This window comes from Lygodium microphyllum, chromosome 14 (assembly GCF_053477565.2).
Source record: "Lygodium microphyllum isolate KBCC chromosome 14, Lygodium_microphyllum_v1.1.10, whole genome shotgun sequence".
NCBI classification, from domain to species: Eukaryota; Viridiplantae; Streptophyta; class Polypodiopsida; order Schizaeales; family Lygodiaceae; genus Lygodium; species Lygodium microphyllum.
Window position 1 is genome coordinate 90,468,391 of NC_141148.1, and position 6,000 is coordinate 90,474,390.

Sequence of the window (6,000 nt, forward strand, 5' to 3'; positions counted from 1 at the left end):
GGATCCTTGATTTGGTTTCTCAACACTCGTGTTGATCTTTGTTTTGCTATGGGTCTTTTGGCAGGGTTCAGTCCATGACTGAACCCAAACAGGTGCATTTGTAGGCTGCCCTGAGGATTCTTTGGTATTTGAGGGGGACTTTTCACTTAGGGATTTCTTATCCGGCACGTACAGATGCTTTTGATCTGGTTCTTGCAAGTTGGAGTGACTCGGATTGGGTCGGCAATGTGGACCACTGATGGTCTACTACAGGCTAATGTTTTACCTTGGGTACATGTGTTATCTCTTGGAGTAGCAAGAAGCAGCCCACGGTAGCCCTTTCTTCTACTACTGAGGTGGAGTATCGGGCTGCATCTTCCACCACATGTGCGGTTGTGTGGCTTCGAAGATTGTTGGAGGAGCTTGCCTGCCCCCAAACTCGTCCTACTCTTCTGTAGTGTGACAATGAGAGTTGCATTGCCTTGGTACGAACCTGTATTTCATGCCCGAACGAAGCACATTGAGATCCAGTATCACTTCATTCGAGAGAAGCTTCTAGATGGGACCATTGATGTGGAGTATTACAAGATGGAGGATAATCTTGCAGACTTGTTTACGAATGCACTTTCCCAGGCTCTTCTTCGGCAGCATTCTAGATTCCTTAGTCTTTTGACCTGTCCAGGATCTGAGAGGGGGTGTTAAACAATCATTTCCTAGATAGTTGATGGACAATGAAGTATGCCAGTGCCACATCAGCAACCACATCAGCAGACTACATAGGTGCCATGTGGTAGCCTGCAGTTGAATAATTTTACTGCATAGTCGACCAGTTTATTGCAGTCGGTTGCATTTAATGCAATCGACTTGGTGCAGTTATTTCCTATTTTTTGGCTATTTATAGCCGGTTTTGGCACACTCCAGTATTCATTCATTTTTCAAATTTTGATCTTGAGATGTGTTGGCTGAGATAGAGGGCTGACGGAGATCGAGGTCATCAAGTCAGAGACATATGCAAATATTTCATCTGCCCCCTTGTATATTTCTGCACTTTTATACAGCATACTATACTGCAGATTTTCTGCGTTTACACTGTCTCCTTTTCTCTCTCTCTCTTCTCTCTGTGTTCACTCTCTCTCAGTCTTCGTCCTATGCTTCCGCATCATTGCACTCTAACACACTGCACTTAAGAACGTCACAGAGAGACAAAAGCCTGATGATAGGTTGACTTATAGTGGGTATTTAGCCAAATACTTTGCTTACATGACTAAAGTGATGGGTCACAAAGAGCCTATGAAGTTCAATGAAGTAGTTGGTGATGAGAATTGGTGTGTAGCCATGGATGTGGAATATATAACATTGACTAAAAATGACACTTGGGATTTGGTCAAGTTGCCTGAAGGCAAATCACCCATTAGCTATAAATGGATTTACAAAGTGAAATGCAAAGCAGATGGATCTTTGGAGAGATACAAAACACAACTGGTTGCTAAAGGTTGTGTTGTAGTATGGTCTTGATTATGATGATACTTTTAGCCCGATTGCAAAAATGGCAATCATGAGAACTCTCATTGTTTTGGTAGTGTCTAAGGGATGGAAGCTTTGGCAAATGGATGTCAAAAATATATTTTTGAATGGAGATTTGATTGAGGAAGTGTGTATGGAAGAACCTAAGGGTTATGTACAACCTAATTACCCGAATCATGTGTGTAGGCTAAAAAAGGCACTTTGTGGGTTAAAACACACAACAAGAGCATGGAATGCTTGGATCATCTCATATTTACAACAATTTGAATTTCAAATGGAAAATGCAGATCATAGTCTTTTCACTAAGCAGACAGAGAGAGAGTATGTAGTCTTGGTTATTTATGTAGATGACTTGATCATTAATAGATATTATGACCATGATATTGGTGAAATTAAATCCATGTTTCAAGTAGAGTTCAAAGTGAAAGACTTGGGAGAGATAAAATATTTATTAGCATTGAGGTAGTGACTACACCTCAAGGAATTCAGCTCTACAAAAACAATATGCATTGGATATGCTGATCAAGTATGGAATGATGGATTGTAAGCCCATGGAAACACCCCTAGATTAGAATGTAAAGCTTGGAGTTGGTGTTGGCAATGAGATAGAGAATGTCACAATGTACAAGCAAATGGTGGGTAGCACGATCTATCTTACCATTACTTGTCCTAACCTTATTTATTCAATGGGGCTGATTAGTCAGTTTATGCAGAAGCCATGCAAACCTCACTTGGATGAAGTCTCAGGAGGATTATGCAATATGTGAAGGATACTATTGATTATGGGTTGTTTTATGAGTTCAAAAAGTCACTTGAGTTGACAAGTTACATAGATGATGATTGGACTAGTTGTGCATATGATAGACAATCAACTAGTAGTTATGCTTTTAGACTTGGAAGTGGTATGGTCAACTGGAGCAGTAAAAAGTAGTCGATAATTGCTCTCTCTAGCATAAAGCTAGAGTATAGAGGTACATCCTTAGCTACATGTGAAGTGGTTTGGCTCTTGAAACTATTACATAACTTGGATATAAAAATGGACAAGAAGGTCACATTGCATTGTAACAACATGACTAGTTTGTTGTTGACTAGCAACCCAGTTTACCATGCTAAATCAAAGCACATAGAAGTTCCTTATCACTTCATCGGGGAAATGGTACTTGCACGGAAGATAGATCTACTTCATGTGAAGACTAAAGACCAGGTAGCTGACTTCTTTACCAAATCACTTCATAGAAGTGGGTTTGTTTGCTTCAGAGAGCCACTTGGAGTATAGCAGCTAACTTGAGCTTGAGGGGGAGTGTTTAGATTCGAGCTTAGTATCTACACCAACTTAGGTGTATAGTTATAGCTAGCTATCATTGTCTTCTGTGCCATACTAATGAGCTAGTCAGACTTAATTTGACTCAAGTTAGAGGTGGCTCATCAAATAGTGACCTATTTTCATACATTGTATGTGTGACTTAGACTTAGTACATTTGTGTGTTACACAACAAATAATAATGGAAGAAGAGAGAGTACATTGTTCTCTATTCATGGCTCCCATTCTTGTATTCTCTTCCCCTCTCTTTGAACACAACTTGCATATTTTCTCATATATTTTATATATTCTCATATTTGTCACTTTTCTTAGTGTTTTGCATAGAGTAAACCCAATCCAAAAGAGGTAAACCCTCTATAGGGTGCAAGAATGAAATCCTTCATTGAGTTTAAGGTAAGAGGATACCCAATAGGCTTAGAGCACTCCTAATCAAGGAGCAAGCACATTCTTAGAAGGCTATAAGATGAGAGGAGATATAAGAGATTGTAGGGGAACAAAGCACACCACTCAGGGAGTCACATGATGCTCCAAGGTTCAACATTGTAACTTCAAAGGATAAGGCTCCCCAAGTTGGAAACGTTGGCAAAGGCAAATAAGGGACCTTTACCCACACAACTTTAGTATTGCACAAAAAAAGGCACATAAGTCTATCAAGACAAGGGTCAATTAGCAATAATTAAATGCATTGAGAGATATCAAAAAGGCACAAAAAATATCATTCCACTTGTTATACCCAAAAATACATTTCTAAGGCTAGTCAAGGAAATTTATGATATGCAATATCATACTATCTTACTATCAAGTATGACAAACAAGTGCATTAGTTTTTCTTCAAGAGTGCACAAGACTTATTGATTGACTTCCTCTTAGATAGCTATGTCTATGTTTTCCATGCTCAAATGGCCATAATTATGGATAAAAGACATGTACATTGCAATGCTTATAAGGTACAAATTTAATAAGTTTCTTATTGCAATGCACATAGTGACAAGAAGGCTTATGAGATTTTGAATAGACCCACTACAAGAAGGCCCAAGGCATCCATGAAGTTCAATGCCCACATTGAAGAACTCATTGGGGACAAAACCCATGTAAGAAAATGGGAGAAGGAGAAAGAAAAGGAAGATGGCAATGCAAAGAAAGGAAAGGGAAAAGAGAATAATGGAAAGAGAGAGAATGAAATGCATGAGGAAGAAGCTAAAAAGATGTAGGATCATAGGCTCAATGAGAAAGAATCAATGTTTAGCCAGCTAGACTTGAACCTTGAGAAAGAGAATTTCAGTCGAGTTCCAAGCCATAGTTAAAGGCAACTCACAATACCTCACTATATATCTACATGACATCATATTGTTACATAGAAAGGACAAGGAGATGCTAGACACAACAATTCTAGTTCTCCCAAGGTATGCTCAAATTTAATTTATGATGATCCTTTGCATAATGATAACTCATAAAGGGGTAACTTTTGGGTAATACCTTTATTTTTTTAAGTTATCCTCATCACTCTTAGATAGTTTAGATTTTGTGAAAACCCAATGCAACTATATGATGAGCACAAAAGAGGGCAAAGTGGGACTTGTACCCTATACATAGGGAAGGGAATCCAACACTATCGGATTGCTTCCCTACACACTATAGGATTTGGGTCTTGTTTCTCCCTCTTTGTGCCCCTTATGTAGTTGTATGGTTTTACACAAGTTGTAGGCCTTGTTGAGTAAACATAATACATTTTTTTATCATTTACTCAACAAGTTTTCAAAAACAAAGCTTTGTTATTGTAGAGGACAAGTATCCATAATTGGAAGGAACAAAGAGGTATCTTTCTATCACCTTCAACTCCCTCATCATTGGAAGGAACAAAGAGGTATCTTTCTATCACCTTCAACTCCCTCACCAACTAGATAGCTCCTCCTAGGATGGAGGGTCATTGCCAATTCCTAGAGATTTTCAGAGGCTAAGTTCATGCTTGAAGTTAAAAAGATAACAAAGTGATTAACTTTTGCTTTTATAGAAGAAAATACCTATTATTATTTGTTACAACATCCATGCTCTCATTTTTGCAATTCAATCAACTACTCCTTAAGATTCTTGATTTTTGTTAAAAAACTATCCATGGAGTCACCTTCATCCATGTATTCACTCTCTAACTTCTTATGCATGTAAGCAACATGGGTCTCCTTTCTTCTTTGATACAAACATGCAAGACTATCCCAAGAATACTTGTTGTCTTACATGAGGGAATATGTGGGATCATGATACGTTTAACAAGAAATGCAATCGAAGCATGAGCCTCTACATCTCTATCATCCCAAAAAATCCACATAGGAGTAGATGGTGGTGGTGGTGTTGTAGCATTAACAACATCAAAGCTAGAATTTGCATCATCCTCAATAGTACCTATTTTCATTGCTTCTCATGCACTTGCATCTTGTGAAATGCCTCCATGACATCTTTCAATTCTATATATAATGTTCCAAATCCTCTTTCCAACCAATACATGATGCATCATATAGTTGTGGATCCATCTAACTTGTCCTCAAGGACCAACATACAGAATACATCATTATTGCTAGCCATGGCCATTGACTATACTTGATGCAAACATGTATAGAGAAAAATAAGCACAAAACCAATATGTGCTATGTACCACAATACAAAGGAGGCCATTAGGGCTCTTACTTGTAAAATTGATTAACAATAAAAATTATGCACAAAAGGATGAAATAGCTTATGCAATACTTGCAATAGTCTAAATGGAGATTGAAATGAACCCAAATCAAAAATTTGACAATGCTAAAGCCCTAATAAGCTTAACCATAGTATTTGTCAGCCTACAAATACACATCAAATCTCAATCCAATTCAAGGAAATCAAGCTAAGGGTGTTGATGGCTCTACCCAAGAGGTCAAAGCCTCCTTTCATACCAATTTTTGGATTTAGGGTTGTAGAAATACAAGTACACATCTTGGAGAAGAAGAAGCTTAAGAGAACACAACTTAAAGTATATTAAGAGGTATGAATAGAGAAGATTTACAAGACTAAGTATATCCTAAAAGTGAATAGGCATATATACAAGGTCAAGAAAAAAGGGTCTTCCAAAGAGGGGAAAAAGTGTCCCCCCACGGTCCTAGATGTGTTCACACACATCATTACCAAAATATGGCAATCATATCAAA